Source organism: Ursus maritimus, unplaced genomic scaffold, assembly GCF_017311325.1.
Source record: "Ursus maritimus isolate PB19 unplaced genomic scaffold, ASM1731132v1 scaffold_11, whole genome shotgun sequence".
NCBI lineage: Eukaryota > Metazoa > Chordata > Mammalia > Carnivora > Ursidae > Ursus > Ursus maritimus.
The window spans coordinates 53,495,627-53,512,018 of NW_024423453.1; the positions used below are offsets into that span (position 1 = coordinate 53,495,627).

The 16,392-nt window shown below is 32.4% G+C and overlaps 1 protein-coding gene across 1 annotated transcript in view; it reads right to left on the reverse strand.

The window, feature by feature from the left end:
• The window catches only part of SPOCK3 (SPARC (osteonectin), cwcv and kazal like domains proteoglycan 3), a 300,892-nt gene that overhangs the window by 110,426 nt on the left and 174,074 nt on the right, over positions 1-16,392 (reverse strand). The gene's annotated exons all lie outside the window — the stretch shown is intronic.

The window sequence follows — 16,392 nt, forward strand, 5'->3', positions numbered from 1 at the left end:
CTGCAATTTAAGTTGCAGCTTTTCTCCAACATGGCGCTCCGATATGTGGTACTTTCCGCAGCACTGACCTCTGAACCACAGATTTCATCTGCATTGGAGTTTCTGAGAGGCTGTTAAAATTATCTTTCTGTGGGATAAAAATCCACTCTCCTTTGTGCAGACTTTCCTGATTGAAAATTTTCCTTGCAATATGCGTTACAAGAAACACTGCAGGAAAGTCTGCACAAAGATGAGTGTTTTGGCAGTGGCTACTAACCTTTTCAACACTCACCTGGTGTGGGATTCCCCTTGACACGCTGCCATTTGTTTCTACAAATTATAAGAAATTGCTTTATCTGTGGATTCATTAACTCCATGTCAGTAATTCCCAGATGAAATTCTGTCCCCCTTTATCCTCCCCCTGAGACTTTTACATTGTATGCCCTAAGTAGCCTGGATGACGGCATTTGTGCAACATATTGTGCTTAATCAAATCAAATCTTCTCCTTCCTTCTATATGTCAGCAGCACTGTTTTAAGCACAGCAACTTAAACTGCACATGTGTGTAACTTCAGGAGTTCATGCAGCAAAGAGGTTGGAATCAGATCAGTCTCCCTCAAAAGCCAGAAATAGAAGCTTAGAAAATGAATACAAATGATTAAATTTAGAAAAAGCAGGTAGGAGGTAGATTTCCTACTCTGTGCACACGATATGTCTTTTGTGGAGTGGGATATTTGAAGGTAACAAAGTTAAGAGTCTTAGAAAGGCAAAAAAAAAAAAAAGGCAGTAAGACTATGAAAAATACTTGAATGTCGACAATTAAATGGAAAATATCATGAAGAGGCTACACCTGTCAAGTTCATGGACAAATGATATGATATTTGGAGAGTTTAGAGAAATAAGAATTAAGAGAAAATAGCCAATTTGGTTATAAATCAGTTGAGTATTTAACTCTATATCTTATATAAAAAAATAATATCAACTTGAAACATTAAAAACGGAGCCACCCAGGTGCCCCTAGGTACCATTAATATAAGCATTTTACAGACATATAATGGGTACTTGGGGAGGTAACTCTTGATTTCAGCTCAGGTCATGATCTCAGGGTGCTGAAATTGAGTCCTGCATGGGGCTCAGCACTGGGTGTGGTGCCTACTTAAGATTCTCTCTGTCCCTCTCCCTCTGTCTCTTCCCCCCACCCCCAAGAGCGCACAGTCTTTCTCTCTTTAAAAAAAAAAAAATAGTACCTAAATAACTTTCCTTCCTGATTGTGGGTGATGTTGATTTCTCTGTACCTAACAGGAAAAGCAAGTGAAATGAGTGTTGAATCAGATCTTTACTTTCCTTTTAAGAGCTTTCAATAGCCATCTCTCATCTACAACAGGACTTATGTTCACCCAGTGATTCCATTTATATCATCATTTGCAATTGGTGGCCACAAATAGTACAGTTTTGCGTAATTAGTACGTTCCATTTTAATGCATATTTCTATGGTTAGGAATAGGACATGCTGCTAAATTTATTTTACAACTACTTAGTCATATAGCATTAGTCAATTTATATACATTATTTGGACTTTTGTTCATTTAATTAAAAAAAACCACTTTGGGTGTAATATTTTATCTCCTATCTCATAGGATTCCAAAATATCAAATTATAAAATGTAATAAAGTCTTATCTCTAGATAACTGTAAAATATTTTTAATTATTAAAATTCTTGTTATAATTTTTCTTTATTAACTAATCAGATGAATAATTGTAGCTAAGTTAGTAAGACCAATGTAGAATATTCATAAATATAAGACAAATTCCTTGGAAAATGAGTGTATTAAGAAAACAACTTCAAAAATTATAGCTGTGTATACAGTGTTGTTTAAGAAGTGTCCAGAATAATTTAATGAACTATACCAGTCAGGGAGAATTATATGATTTATAGTGAAGTACATCTTATTTCAATTCTTCTTTTACTTAAAAAAATCAGGAATATTTATAATAAATTCCTCTTCATTTGATCAGAAAATGTGTCTACTCTGTAAGCACAGTATTAGCTGTCTACTATTGACTTAATTATTAGGTCATTAAAAATAATTTAACTCATTAATTTGTATCATTTTGTTCCAAATAAAAATATATGGTAATTCAGAAAATTTGGATAAAGGATAAATGTATAAAGAAGAAAAATACTCTGTTGTCTTAGACAAGAAAATCTGGTGATTACTATGTATGATATTCTAGGAAATTACTTTTTTCTGGAAAGATAAATATTGATATGGATGCAGTAACATAATTGGAGTCTTATGCCACGTACTTTAAAAAAATATAGCATATAATATTCCTAAAGCTTAACTTAATGACCTCATTAAAAACTACACATGCTGGGGCGCCTGGGTGGCACAGCGGTTAAGCGTCTGCCTTCGGCTCAGGGCGTGATCCCGGCATTATGGGATCGAGCCCCACGTCAGGCTCCTCCGCTGTGAGCCTGCTTCTTCCTCTCCCACTCCCCCTGCTTGTGTTCCCTCTCTCGCTGGCTGTCTCTCTCTCTGTCGAATAAATAAATAAAATCTTTAAAAAAAAAAAAACTACACATGCTTTAATTATCCATCCCCATGTTATTGGACATTTAGATTTTTTCCAATTTCCTATGTCATATTTTTTTTCATCAATAAACATTTTGGTTCAATAATAATTTTGTGATTTTACCATCATTTTAAATATATGCTTAGAAGTGGTAATACTAAGTCAAAGACTAAGAGTTTTTTAAGCCTTCTGATGTGACTTGTTTTCCAAAGTTTTGTTACTTTTATAGTACCCTCTCTCTGTCAGTTCTCATTCCCAACACCTTTCCAAGCCTGGGTATTAATTTTTTATAATTATGGTTTCATTAATTTGAGAGTCCAAAAACCATAGCATATTCTTACTTGATTTATTGGATTATTGATTAAGTAGAACAGGTTTCTGGACAAAATTTCTGGATAAATTTCTGGATAAATCCTTTTGTTTATTTTTTAATTAGAATTTGATAGTTTTCTATTAAGATGTGATCCTTAATATACTGGAAATATTAAATCTTAGTCTACAATATTTGTTGTTGATATTCCTTACAGTTTATTTGCCATTGAAATTGTTTAGGTAATTTGATCCAGTACAATTACCTAAGAAATGTAAACATGTCTTCATTTCTTTAATTGTTTTTATCTTTAAAAATGTCTATACTTAGTTATCAGCATCAAATTTACCCTATTTTCTTGTTTAAAATGTTTTTGTATATGTTTATTTCATCCATCATTAATTTTGTTTAATAGGAGATAACAATTACTATTTTTTTTTCAAAATATAATTGGTGATCTGGATATTTTCTGGTTTGGTGAGCTTTCTTTTTCCATTAACTGTAATGCTGTCTCATATATCAGAAACTAAATCCCAATGCAAAAGTTCTGTTACTTATGAGAGTTTAGTTTCCAAAAGATGCTTCTGGGTTCATTTGTTAGAGTTACGTGATTGAACAAATGTAGGTCAGCAGAGATAGTGTATCTTTATTCTACACATAGCTCTGATTTTAGTTACAAAAATCTGGAAGGAATCAGTTCTTAATGAAGGGAGAGTCTACACAGAGCAACATTCCCTGCCCCTCCTAAATGCACATCTACAGAGATTTATTTCTACCTATCAAGACTTGCGAGAACACCACACAGTCCTAGCTATTTAAACCATTTTCCAGGGTGCCTGTGTGGCTCAATGTGTTAAGCTTCTGCCTTTGGCTCAGGTCGTGCATGCATGATCCCAGTGTCCTAGGATTAAGTCCTGCATCAGCTTCCTGCTCTGCGGGGAGTCTGCTTCTCCCTCTGCCTTTCTCCTTGGCTTGCACTTTGTCTCTCGCTCTCTCTTGATCTCTTTCCCNCTCAAATAAATAAATAAATAGAATCTTAAAAAAAAAAAAAAAGAAAAATAGATAAACCACTTTCCAAAGGCAGGAATAAAACTTGGGAGTCTTCTTAACCATGTTTCTGTCAGGTAGAGAAAAATGAATATACTAAATTTGTCTTGAATTCCTGGGATAAATTCAAAATACACTTGCTGCACCATATATGTTATGATCTCAAGCAGTTTGCTAATATTTTGTTTGGAAATTTTGCATCGACATTTACAGCTGATTTTTTTTTTTTTTCACACTATGCCTAGTTTTGAAAGTCTTGCATCACACAAAGAATTGGGGAGTGATTCCTCTTTTAAGGGGGTATCTCTGGAATATTGTGGGTAAGATTGGAATTAGATGTTTCTTACATTTTGAGTGTTTGGTAAAATAGTTTGTGAATGGTATTTTCTTTATGAGTATTTTTACCACTGATTCAGTTTATTTAGTATTATGGCTCTATCCCATTTTTGTTAATCCTTTTTGTGGCAGTACTTATATTTTCTTATGAATTTATCCACTTCAGGTACATTTTCAACTGTAACGTACTGAAGATAATAATACTTTATGTGATTAATCTAAAAATCTAACTTTTTGTTTTTCAATATTATTTTATCTTTTTTCTAATTCATTAATTTTTCTTGTTTCCCTTCCTTTTATATTCATTGTTTTTACCATTTTTAAAAAAATTAATTAAAATTCCATCTTTAGCCCCTTTGCTTTTAGCCTTTTTTCTTTCCCAAAATAAGTATTTAAATTTATAAATATCCCTCTGAATTCTGCTATAAATTCATCCCGCAAATTAAATGATATATACTATTATTTTCCTTATTTTTGGTTTTAAGGATTTTCTAATATTCATTACTTAAGTGATGATTTATCTATATGTTTATTTATGGTTTGATTAATAAGTCCATTTGTTCAGATGACATTATCTAAATTATAACAATATTCTTTATTAGCAGATTCTGTATTTGCAAATTTGTTTACTTGCTAAATCAATACTCCTGGTTCTTTCAAGGTCACTCATGATGTATGCTGAATGGAAAAAATTTTGAGTCACCTAGCACGCACTTTCCCAATTGCGATCAACTAGGGAGATGCTCTGGCTTCCTGTTTCAGTTCTCATACTGTTAATAAATGTCTTTTTCATGGTCTGTTTAGTGCCATGTTTTTACATTTCTTTGCTTTTATTGGTGATTTCACTCTTTAAAATGGTCCTCAAGCACAGTGCTGAAGTTCTGTCTAGTGGCCCTGAGCACAAGAAAACTGTGATATGCCTTATGGAGAATATATGTTTTAGATAACCTTCAATCATGCATGAATTACAGGGCTGTTGGAAGTGAGTTCAACATCAATAAATCAATAACATATGTTAAATAAGTTTTTCTTTCTAAAGAAACACACATAAAACAAGGTTATATGTTGATCAGTTGACAAAAATGTTGTAACCAGCGATTAGCATGAACCCACCTCTGTTTCCCTCAGAGCAATGGTTCAGTACTCACTAATTCAGTACCTGCAGACATTTACAGAACATGACTGCCACAAATAATGAGAATAGACTGTATTTTGAAATTTTTGAGACTTATTTTATGGATAAATATGGGGTCAGTTTTAATAAATGTTCCAGGAATGCTAGAAAAATGCATATTTTGTTGATATTGGCTTGTGGATGTGGTTTTCCATATATATCATTGATATTAACATTGTTAAGTGATAGCAAACAGTATATTCTAATTTTTTGTTTCTCTGATTATTAGGAAGTGTAAAATCACTATGTAGTCATTTTCATAATACTTGTCAAAATTCTCTCATTTTGTATATTTTCATGCTATTTAGCTAAAGGAACAGAAATTTACAAATTCTTCTTTACGATTCTTTTAACCTTTTATACTTAGTATCTGAGTTCTCTTCATCACAAGCCAATTTTTTTTGTTTTCTTTAAGCGGCAATTATACAGACACACCAGATTTATTTTGGTTAGCAATTCCCTGTTATATTTTTTCTATTCTTTAAACTTGAATTTTATGGAAAAAAGGTAAATATATAAAATGCATCTCAATAAGCAGTTGTCTTAAATCACACTGGTAATCTTTTTTTTTTTAAAACTGGAATATTTAGTTCACTGGCATTAATTGTAATTTTTGATATATTTTGTGTTTAGGTTTAATGGTGTAGCCCACATTATGTATATTTTCTTTATTATTCACCTCCCCATTTTGTTAGGGTATTTTTTTCACCATACAACTTTTCATGTAAGCAAATAACTTAAATTCACATAAAATTAATTAATCTGGTTTTGTTTTATTAGCCGGTGATGGGTATTCAATTCACTTTTCTGGTGCCTCCTGGTGCAGAGAACAGAGTTAATTATATTCTTCATTTCAAGGAACACTATCTGCGTCAGACCATAGAAAAGATCCTTTTTTTTTCTTTTTCTCATTATATCGTTCCCCTTCAGCAGAAATCACTATATCCTTTCCTTTACCCCATAAGAATGCATTTTAATATTTTATATACTTCTGAAATATAGATTATTGATTTTGCTTATTTTAATTCACATAAATGTTATTGTTTTAGAAATCATCCTGTTCTTACTTATTTAATGATAATTTTTTAAGTGTACTCATTTATCTCAGTTTATATATATATATGGCAATTGTCTAGTAGCTGTAATGTTTTTTTCTTGGTGGTTTACAGCAATTCCACATAATTGTTAACATCCTGTCAAATCTGGAGATTTTCAAAAATCTCCTGCTGTGTCACACATATGTTAACTAAATGTCTTTTTCGAATGGAAATCCTTATATACTATATAATAAGATCCATCTATGTTTCACCTTCAGTTTGCATTTTTAGGGTCTTGTTAAAAAATCCTTCCATACTCTAGAATCACAAAGATATTTTCCTATATTTGCTTCTATTAACTTTATAGTTTTTGCAAATTCAGGTATTTAATGCAACTGGAGTTTGAGATACAAATTATAAGCTAAATGTCCAACATTATATTTTTCCATATATGTCAAGATTCCATATTCATATTTGTTTGTTTCTGAATTATCATTTTATTCTATTAATTTATTTATCTATTTGGGATCTATTTTTATGACTACACTTTTTTTCTGTGTTAGTAGCTGTTAAGCTTCCTTCTCTATGTTATTCTTTTTTTTTCCTGTTATTATTAATTAAAATATATTTGAAGTATACATTTTAGAAAAATACTTTTGTATAACTTCAAAAATACATTACAATTTTGATTAGAATTGCATTTCACTTATAGATTAATTTGGGAAGAATAAATATCTTTACAATGTTAAATATTCTTACTAATATATGTGGCATATCTTTTCAAGTTTTTAGATTTTTTCCTGTCCTCTTATATTACTTTCTACTTAAAGTTCTTGTGCATTTATTTCCATAAAGGTTTTCTTTGTATTAAAAAACTAAAACTTTATTTATATTATAAAGTTGATTGTTTTTGGTATGAAGGAAAACTATGTATTTCATAAGTTAATCTTCTGTCCAAATATTCCTGAATTTTCATTTTTTTCTCAAATTCTCAAATTTTGTTGGAATTTACAGATATAATTATATTATTTGCTACGAGCGATGAGTCTGTCTTCCCCTCTAATCTTTATATTTATTCTCATTTCTTAAATAATTGGAGAGTATTTCCAATAGTACTTTGAAAGAATAAAAGATATTCTTACATTTTTCCTAAACTTAGAATATACTCAAGTGAAGCATGTTATTTGTTGTAAGATTTAATTTTATTTTTTTTTGTAAATTCAGGAACTCAAAAACAACCCTAGTAATAAAACTTTCCAGTGAGGACTCATAAAGAGGTTATCATGTAAAATAATTAGTGTTGTCAGTAAGTTCACAAAAAATGTTCTCCTCAGGTCTATTAACCAGAACATCCATCAAAAACAATCCTTTAACTGCAACGATTTTGGTATGAAAACCAGATATAGATTTAACCCTTCTAACATAATCCAGGAAAAGATTTTTAAAAATCCAAGTAAACAACTTCAGAACAGTTATTTATTTTACTTTTTCTCTTTTTATTATTACTGTTATTAATACTATTATCATTATTTTCTTCCAACTGAGCTTTGTACAGATATTGGTTATCGGTTAATTCAGATGTTATCCTTTGTCAATTTCCTGACAAAATTAGTATTCCACCTTCTCCAGTAGGATGGAAAATAGTATTAGCTTATGGTCAAACAAGGAGTACAGCTGAAAATCTCTATGAAAATTGATAAATTTTAGGATATATTTCTGAAATGTGTTTTATATACAGTCAGAAATTAGCTAATAAAATACTTACAGATATAAATAAGTTCCTCTATGAAAAAGTTTCTAATGTTCTTTAATCCTTATTATTAAATCAGCAACTACATATCTCATGTGTGTATTATTTCTAGATTGATTGTACCTCAAAATAAATATAAATAAAACATTAAAACAAGTGTATTTACCCCACACAATGCTGAGCTTCTGAATAAATATGATGTACATCTCAATTCTGTATAGTGTGGACCGTGACAATGGAACTATAAAGAGTGAACAAAGTTAAACGCCACTTTCTATGCCATTAACATTAGTTAAAAGTCACTTCTGAGGGGCGCCTGAGTGGCTCAGTCCTTAAGTGTCTGCCTTTGGCTCAGTCCTGGGATCAAGCCCCATATCAGGCTCTTCCGCTGGGAGCTTGCTTCTTCCTTTCCCACTCCCCCTGCTTGTGTTCCCTTTCTCACCGGCTGGCTCTCTCTCTGTCAAATAAATAAATAAAAATCTAAAAAAAAAAAAAAGTCCCTTCTGAGAACTAAAAAGGAGACAGTTGCTGAAGGTATTATTTTGACTCAAAATTTGGAGAATGTGGAGTGGAATTATTTAATGAGATTCTGTGGAATAACTTAGCCTACACTCCTGTTTCAAATCACCCTGCCTTCTGACATTCTGGATGAAGATCACAATAATAATAACTATAATGATAATGGCAATAATTTCCCAGATATGTTGTTACAAAGGATTTTCCTGTCTCTAGTCCATATGGCTTTAATATACATGAAAAAGAGGTTGAAAAAAGAAGAAAGTTTAATGCTGATGAGGGAAAGAAAATATTGTTTAAGTTAACAGGTTATAACAGAAGGATGGATTTCAAAATAGTACAAAAGGACATCTGAGAGGCAATGTTTAAGCTACTATAATAATTTTTTTAAAAGATTTATTTATTTATTTGAGAGAGAGAGAGTGTGCAAGTGTGAGCAGAGGGGGGGAGAGAGAGAGGAAGAGAGAGAATTTCAAGCAGTCTCCTCACTGAGCATGGAGACAAACACAGAGCTCAATCTCACCACCCTGAGAACATCACCTGAGCCAAAATGAAGAGTCTGATGCTCAGCTGACTGAGCCACCCAGGTGCCCCTGAGCTACTAAAATTATTACAAGAAAGGTAATTTTATTGCTTACTAAATAGCCACATTTTAAGATAAATCATGTATATGTATTGTACATTGGAAATGAAATGTTATGATTTTCAAAAAGGCACTGGCTCATGGTTAAGTGATTACTGATCAATGAACTATAATTCATAACCTGAAATCAACAAAATTAAAGGTAAAGAAACCTGCTTTATGGTTTTAAAGATTAAGCAAGTGAATAGCATACACTGATATTAAAGGTAAACAAAAGTAAAATAATTATATTTAGACATTAATAATATTAATAGCCATATAATAAAAAATATAAATTAGAGCATAAAAATTTTATAATGTTTTTAAAGATAATATCAATAATCCTAAGTGCCACAGACTAATTTATAAAAGATAAAAACTAAAATTGAGAAAAGCTTTATGTTAAGGCAAAAATATTCATAACTGCTAAATAGATACACCAGTAAAAATAAATGTTTTACATTTTAAAATTTTATATGCATATGATATATGTATATGGTATAATTTCTTTGATTAAGAAACACCTGACATTATATTTAAAAATATATTATTTGCGGAATTGAACAGTTTTATTTGCATTTTACTTGTAATTTTGAGAAAATTAGTTACTACAAACTACTACATAAATTGTTTCTTAATCCTGACATTAACCATTCTGGAAGCAAAATTCTAAATTAAATCATACACTGAGTATTATCTGGAATAACCTGTGTTTATGGGGCGCCTGGGTGGCTCAGTCATTAAGCATCTGCCTTTGGCCCAGGGCCTGATCCCAGGGTCCTAGGATCCAGCCCCGCTGACTGTCTCTCTGTCAAATAAACACATAAAATCTTTTTAAAAATTCTTTAAAAAAATAAAAATAAAAAAAGCCTGTGTTTTTGAAGTTACATTTTCTTTTTTTTTTTTTTAAAGATTTTTTATTTATTTATGTGACAGAGAGACAGCCAGCGAGAGAGGGAACACAGCAGGCGAGTGAGAGAGGAAGAAGCAGGCTCCCAGCGGAGGAGCCCATGATGTGGGACTCCATCCCGGACCGCCGGGATGATACCCTGAGCCGAAGGCAGACGCTTTAACGACTGCGCTACCCAGGTGCCCCTGAAGTTACATTTTCTTAAAATGACATCCAGTCATGCAGAATTTAAGAAACAAAACAGATGAGATAAGGGGAAAATAGAAAGAGAGGCAAACCATAAAAGAGATTCAACTACAGAGAATAAACTGGGCTGCTGGAGGGGTGGTGGGTGGCGGGATGGGCTAAATGGGTGGTGGGGGTTAAGGAAGTCATTTGTGATGAGCACTGGGTATTGGATGTAAGTGATGAATCACTAAATTCTATACCTGAAACTACTATTACACTGTAAGTTAACTGAAATTTAAATAAAAACTTGGAAAATGAAAAAAAAAAAGTATATCCAGATATGTATAATGGGATGATCAACACATTCAAATATAGTAAGTCTTAGAAAACTCAAATCTGCCTGGGAAATAGTAATCTAGGTTATAAACTTATTCATCCTTTTATCTACTTACAAATCAGAAGAAAAAAAAACACATACCCTTGCTCATAAAGTCAAACTATATCAATGCAGTTTTATGCCTTTAATCCTACAAAGCAAAGCTAACTAATAACACTATTCTAAGTATAAATTGCTCACATTGTTTGGAATCAAGACCTATCTAAACCAAATAAAATGGTCTCTGGCCAAAAGAGATGCTATACAAAATGCCTCCACTCTTATCATTCCTATGCTATGATGTCCTGGTGTGATTTTATGTGTACTCATTACTGGCTTTAGTGAAATGTATAGTTTTGATAATTGAGCTTAAGTTTCTTTGTTGTTGTTGTTTTGTTTTTAAATAAAGTTTTTAGTAACACTGTGCTAAGAAAATCAATTAAAACAAAATTTTCAGTTAGAGGAGAGAACTGTGAGTTGGTGTTTCCATTAATTATTCAGAAAATTACAAAGCTGCTCCCACGCTAATGGAGCAGAGCTCTCAATTTGACTCAACTGAGCAACTGCTGACAAATGCCTGGGAGGCCTCGCTGGTGCTTGATCTTGCAGGATCAGCAGGAATAGTTAAAAGGACAGTACTGCTCATTTTACAAAGTATAATAATGCTGATAGTTTGGTCTTTTCGTTAAAGCAATTAGAGTTGAACACATGCCAAATTATATAGTCAAAAATCTTATAGTAGTAAGTGTAAGGCCATCTAATAAACCAGCAAAATAAAGATCTTCATCTCTCTCCTCTCTTGTGGAGCTACAAGCTAAACCCTCAAGTGCAGTTGTATTTTTGCACACTTGTGATATTGGTTTCCAGAAAATCTGGGTCAGAAGATGAATACATTCAAATATATATAATATTTATAGGAAGGAAACATCACCACATTTTTTTTTTTACTATTGAGTCACAGTGTTATTCTTTTATTCCAAAGACAACTTATGAGCATCATACTCAAATTATATGGTAATAACTCATCGTGCATTAACAATTGTGAGATTTGTATTTTAAAAGAGACTTCATATTTCAGATCCAACATGTAAAGGAGTTGAAAGTCATTATTACTATCTTTATACAAAAACCAACCAAACAAACAAAAGCCTGAAGAAACTGAACATTACTTACTTTTCTTGGACTCTTCAGAGGATTGAACTTACAGGGCAAACCAGCGCTCAAAACTAGGGGTCGAGAAAGTCTAGAGATACAGCACCTGAGACTTACTTGCTTTACAGATAAGCTGATGGATGCCATAAACAAGCAGAAGTACTTAAATAGTTAATTTTGATTTATCACTGGAGGGTGAGTGTAGACTAGCTTAAGAGTGAGAAGCTACTGGAGGCTAAGGCCAAAGGGGGAGCAGCTCACACTTTTGCACACTTTTCTTCCAGGAACTTTACAATGTTTTCATGGAGAGGATGTAAGAAAACATTTCATATAGCTCTGATAGTAGGAAGGGAAAAGTAGCCATCATGAAGTCTTCTTAACCCTTTTTCCTAACAAAGTTCCAGTCTTCCGGGACCAGGGAAAAGGACTTCAGCAGAGGGTAAGGCTGACACTCTATCTCAACTTGAGAAAGGAAACTCTGCTGTATTCCAGCTAGAGAAAGACAACTGGATTGTGCTCGCTTGGAGCAGAAGCTGCTGGAGGCATAAACTGACAAGGGCACATACATGGAAAACTTTGACAAAATGCTGAAGGCTGAGCGATGACTAGCATGAAGATGAGAAAGTCCTGGGGGCTGCAGTCATAGGGAGCACCCACACTTTCATGGACTTTCCTTTATCCCCTAAGGGGATATCACTTTGTGGCTCTGGTTTGAGAAGAAAAGAACAAGCATTTTGAAATAATCCCAGAGCTTTCTCCATAATAGAAATCTACTTTTCAAGGGAAAATATTTTGCCAGAGCCTTATTGCAGATAGGGGAAGGGAATTCCCCCTACCCCAGCCTCCTCCAAACTTCCAATTTTACATAAGGAAGCAAACCATCAGTCAACAGATAAATAAATGCTATAATTGGCAGGGGATAGAGTTTTAGGGAATGAGAATGACAACCCTGCAGTTGCAGAAGGGACTATGGGTTAAGGTGGGAAAAAATCTTTATACTTAGTGGAGGGAGAGAATCACTTTGAAGATCACTTCCCCAAGAAACAGTTCCATGAAAAGACAAAAACAGTCCAAAACTTTGAACATCCTCACTCTCCCACATCCCATCAGCAATCTTGCATGACTCCAATACTCCAAAAGTAAACAAAAGGTGAAAAAGATGCCAGATGCTGACTCTCCCTGAGAGTACTACAAAAAGAAGCCCTGAAACCAAGAGGAAAGTACAAAACAATGACACAAGAGTTTGAAAGCTCTTAAGCCTATTGCTACCATAAGCATGGAACAAAGCTCAAATCCCAGCCATATTAACATAATCTTCACTCTATAGACTTATTTACCTCAGAGTCTACTACACTATATGTCCTTTCTAGCTTTCAACAAAAAATTACAACATGTGATAAAGTTGAAGCAAAATAAGAAGCAATCTCAAAAGACAAAGCAACCCATCATTAGAACTACTATTATTTGATTAGATATTGAAATGATCAGATAGGGAATTAAACATAACCCTTATTAACACATAATTGTTATTAATATATCATTAAAGATGTTAAAGTCTGTAATGGAAAAGAGGAAATATGAAAAAGCAGGTAGTTAATATAAGCATAGAGAAAGAAAATATAAGAAAGAATTAAAAGCAAATAGTAGAAATTAAAAAAAAACATATCACAGTAACAGGAATAAAGAATGCCTTCAACAGTCTCATCAGTAAACTTAAGACAGTCAAATAAAAAATCAATGAGTTTGAAGATCGGTCAAAAGAAAATCCCCAAAGTAAAATGCTAACAGAAAAAAAAGAATAAAAGCAAAAAAATAAAAAGCAAAAAACACCCAGAACATCCAAGAACCATGGGGTAATATCAAAAGATGTAACATTTGCTTAAACAGAAAACCAGAGGAGGGAACAGGAAAGCAAAATACTTAAAGAAATAGTAGTCAAGACTTTTCAAAACTAATGACAGATACCAAACCACAGATCAAGAAGTTCAGGGAAATCAAGCAAAACAAACACACAAAACAACACAAAACCAAAAATAAAAAAACAACATATATCACATTGAAACTAAAACATAAAAGAATGTCAAAGAAAGCTGGGTGAAGAGAGCTCACCTACAGAGAAATAAAGATAAGAATTATAGCTGATTTCTCACAAGAAACAAGGCAAACAATGGAGAGAAACTTTAAAATATTCAAAGAAAAAAATTGCCAAACTTGAATTCAATAACCAGGGAAATTATCCTTCAAAATAAAGAAGAAATAAAGACTCTCTCAGACAAATAAACATGGAAGCAATTTATTTCCAGAATTTAGTTGTCTGTTTAAAGTAATAAAAGTAACAATGTATTGGGTATTCATAGCATATGGATAAGTGAAATGAATGAATTTAATGTCACAAGAAATAGGAGGGAAGAATTGAGAATGCTCTGCTATTAAGTACTTAACAATGCACATGAATTACCACAATATTATTCAAAAGTAGACTCAAATTATTTAAACACATATTTAGGTCAATGTCTTAAAAGGTCCATAAAAGAAGTATAAGTGATATGTGAAAAGAAGACATGAAATTGAATCATATTAATGCTAATTAAAAAACAAATAAAACAAAAAGATTTTAAAAAAAAGAAGTGAAAAATAAATGCAACCAAAAATATATTTAAAGATAATAGATTCTAGTTTTTTAGAGATTTATTTATTTATTTATTTTAGAGAGAGAGAGAGTAGGGTGTGGGGCAGAGGGAGAGAGAGAATCCCAAGCCAACTCTGTGATGAGCAAGGAGCTGGTCTAGGGGCTGGATCCCATGACCCTGAGATCATGACCTGAGCCAAAATCAAGAGTTAGCTGCTTAACCAACTGAGCCACCCAGGCACTCCTATAGATGGTAGATTTTAATCCAACTAGATGACTAATCATTTTAAAAATAAAAAGTTAATGGCACCTGAGTGTCTCAGTTGTGTAAGTGGCCGACTCTTGATTTCAGCTCAGGTCATGATCTCAGGGTTGTGGGATCAAGCCCCCAGTTGGGCTCCATGCTCAACACAGAGTCTGCTTGGGATTCTCTCTCTCCCTCTGCCCTTCCCCTCTGTTCTTTCTCTCTCTCTCTCTCCCTAAAATAAATAAGTAAATAAATAGTTAAAATACAGAACTTAAGAAAAGGGAATCTCAGATTGTATAAAAAAGAAAACAAGACCAACCGATATGCTCTGTATATGAAGACCACTTCAAAAAAATATGCCAAGGAAAGATAGGCCATGCTGACACTAATCAAAAGAAAGGTAGAGTGCAATCTTAGTTTCAAGACATATCAGGTTTCAGAACAACTAAAGTTATCAGAGACTAAAAGGTTATGTGAAATCATAATAAAAGAATCAATTCTCAAAAAAGGCATATTATTCCTAATAATGCATGCACCTAACATGAGAATATAATAATATGTTAGGTAAACTGATAGAACTGAAAAAAGAAAGACAAGTCCACTATTATCCTGGAAGACTTCACTCCTTTATCAGTAATTGATAGATAAAGTGGGGGAAAAATCAGTAAGGATTTAGATGACCTAAATACTAGTCTGATAATCCTCTCAATATAACTGATATTTAAAGACTACTCTATCCAAAATTCACATTCTTCTCAAATGTGCATGGGACATTCACCATAAAAGATTATATTCTGAGCCATAAGACACATTTTAATAAATGTAATAGAATATAAATCTTACAAAGTGTATTTTCAGAATACAAAAGAATTAAACTAGAAATCAGAAACAGAAAGGTAGCTAGAAATTCCCAAATACTCAATAACTAAATAATATACTTGTAAACAATCAATGAGTCAAAGAAGTCTCAAGAGCAGCTAAAAGTTACTTTGAAAAAAATGAAAATGAAAATATAACTTATTGAACTTTGTGGAATGCTTCTAAAGAAGTGCTTAGAGAAAAATTTATTACAGTAAATGCATATATTAGGAAAGATAATAACCTAATTTTCCACCTTAAAACAAAACAAAATTGTAGTAACAGGAGCAAATTAAACTGTGACAAGCAAAAGAAACAACAAGAACAACAAAAGCAGAACTCATTGGAACTAAAAACGGTAAATCAATACAGAAAATTAATAAAATTGATAAATATCTAGATGGGCCTATCAAGAAAAAAAGACAAAAATTTAGCAATATTAGTAAAAAAAGAAAGGTCTTTACTGCTTTCATAAACATTAAAATGATAATAAGAGAATGCTATCAACAACTTCATGCTCATAAATTTGATAATTTGGAAAAAACAGACCAATTCCTTGAAAGAATAATGAAACTCATCCAAAAAGAAAGCTATAACCTCAATAGCCCTATTTCTGTCAAGGAAGTTGAATTATTAATAAGGCATTGTAAAAACTAGAATATCAGGTCCAGATATTTTCACTGGTAAATTCTATCATTTAAGGA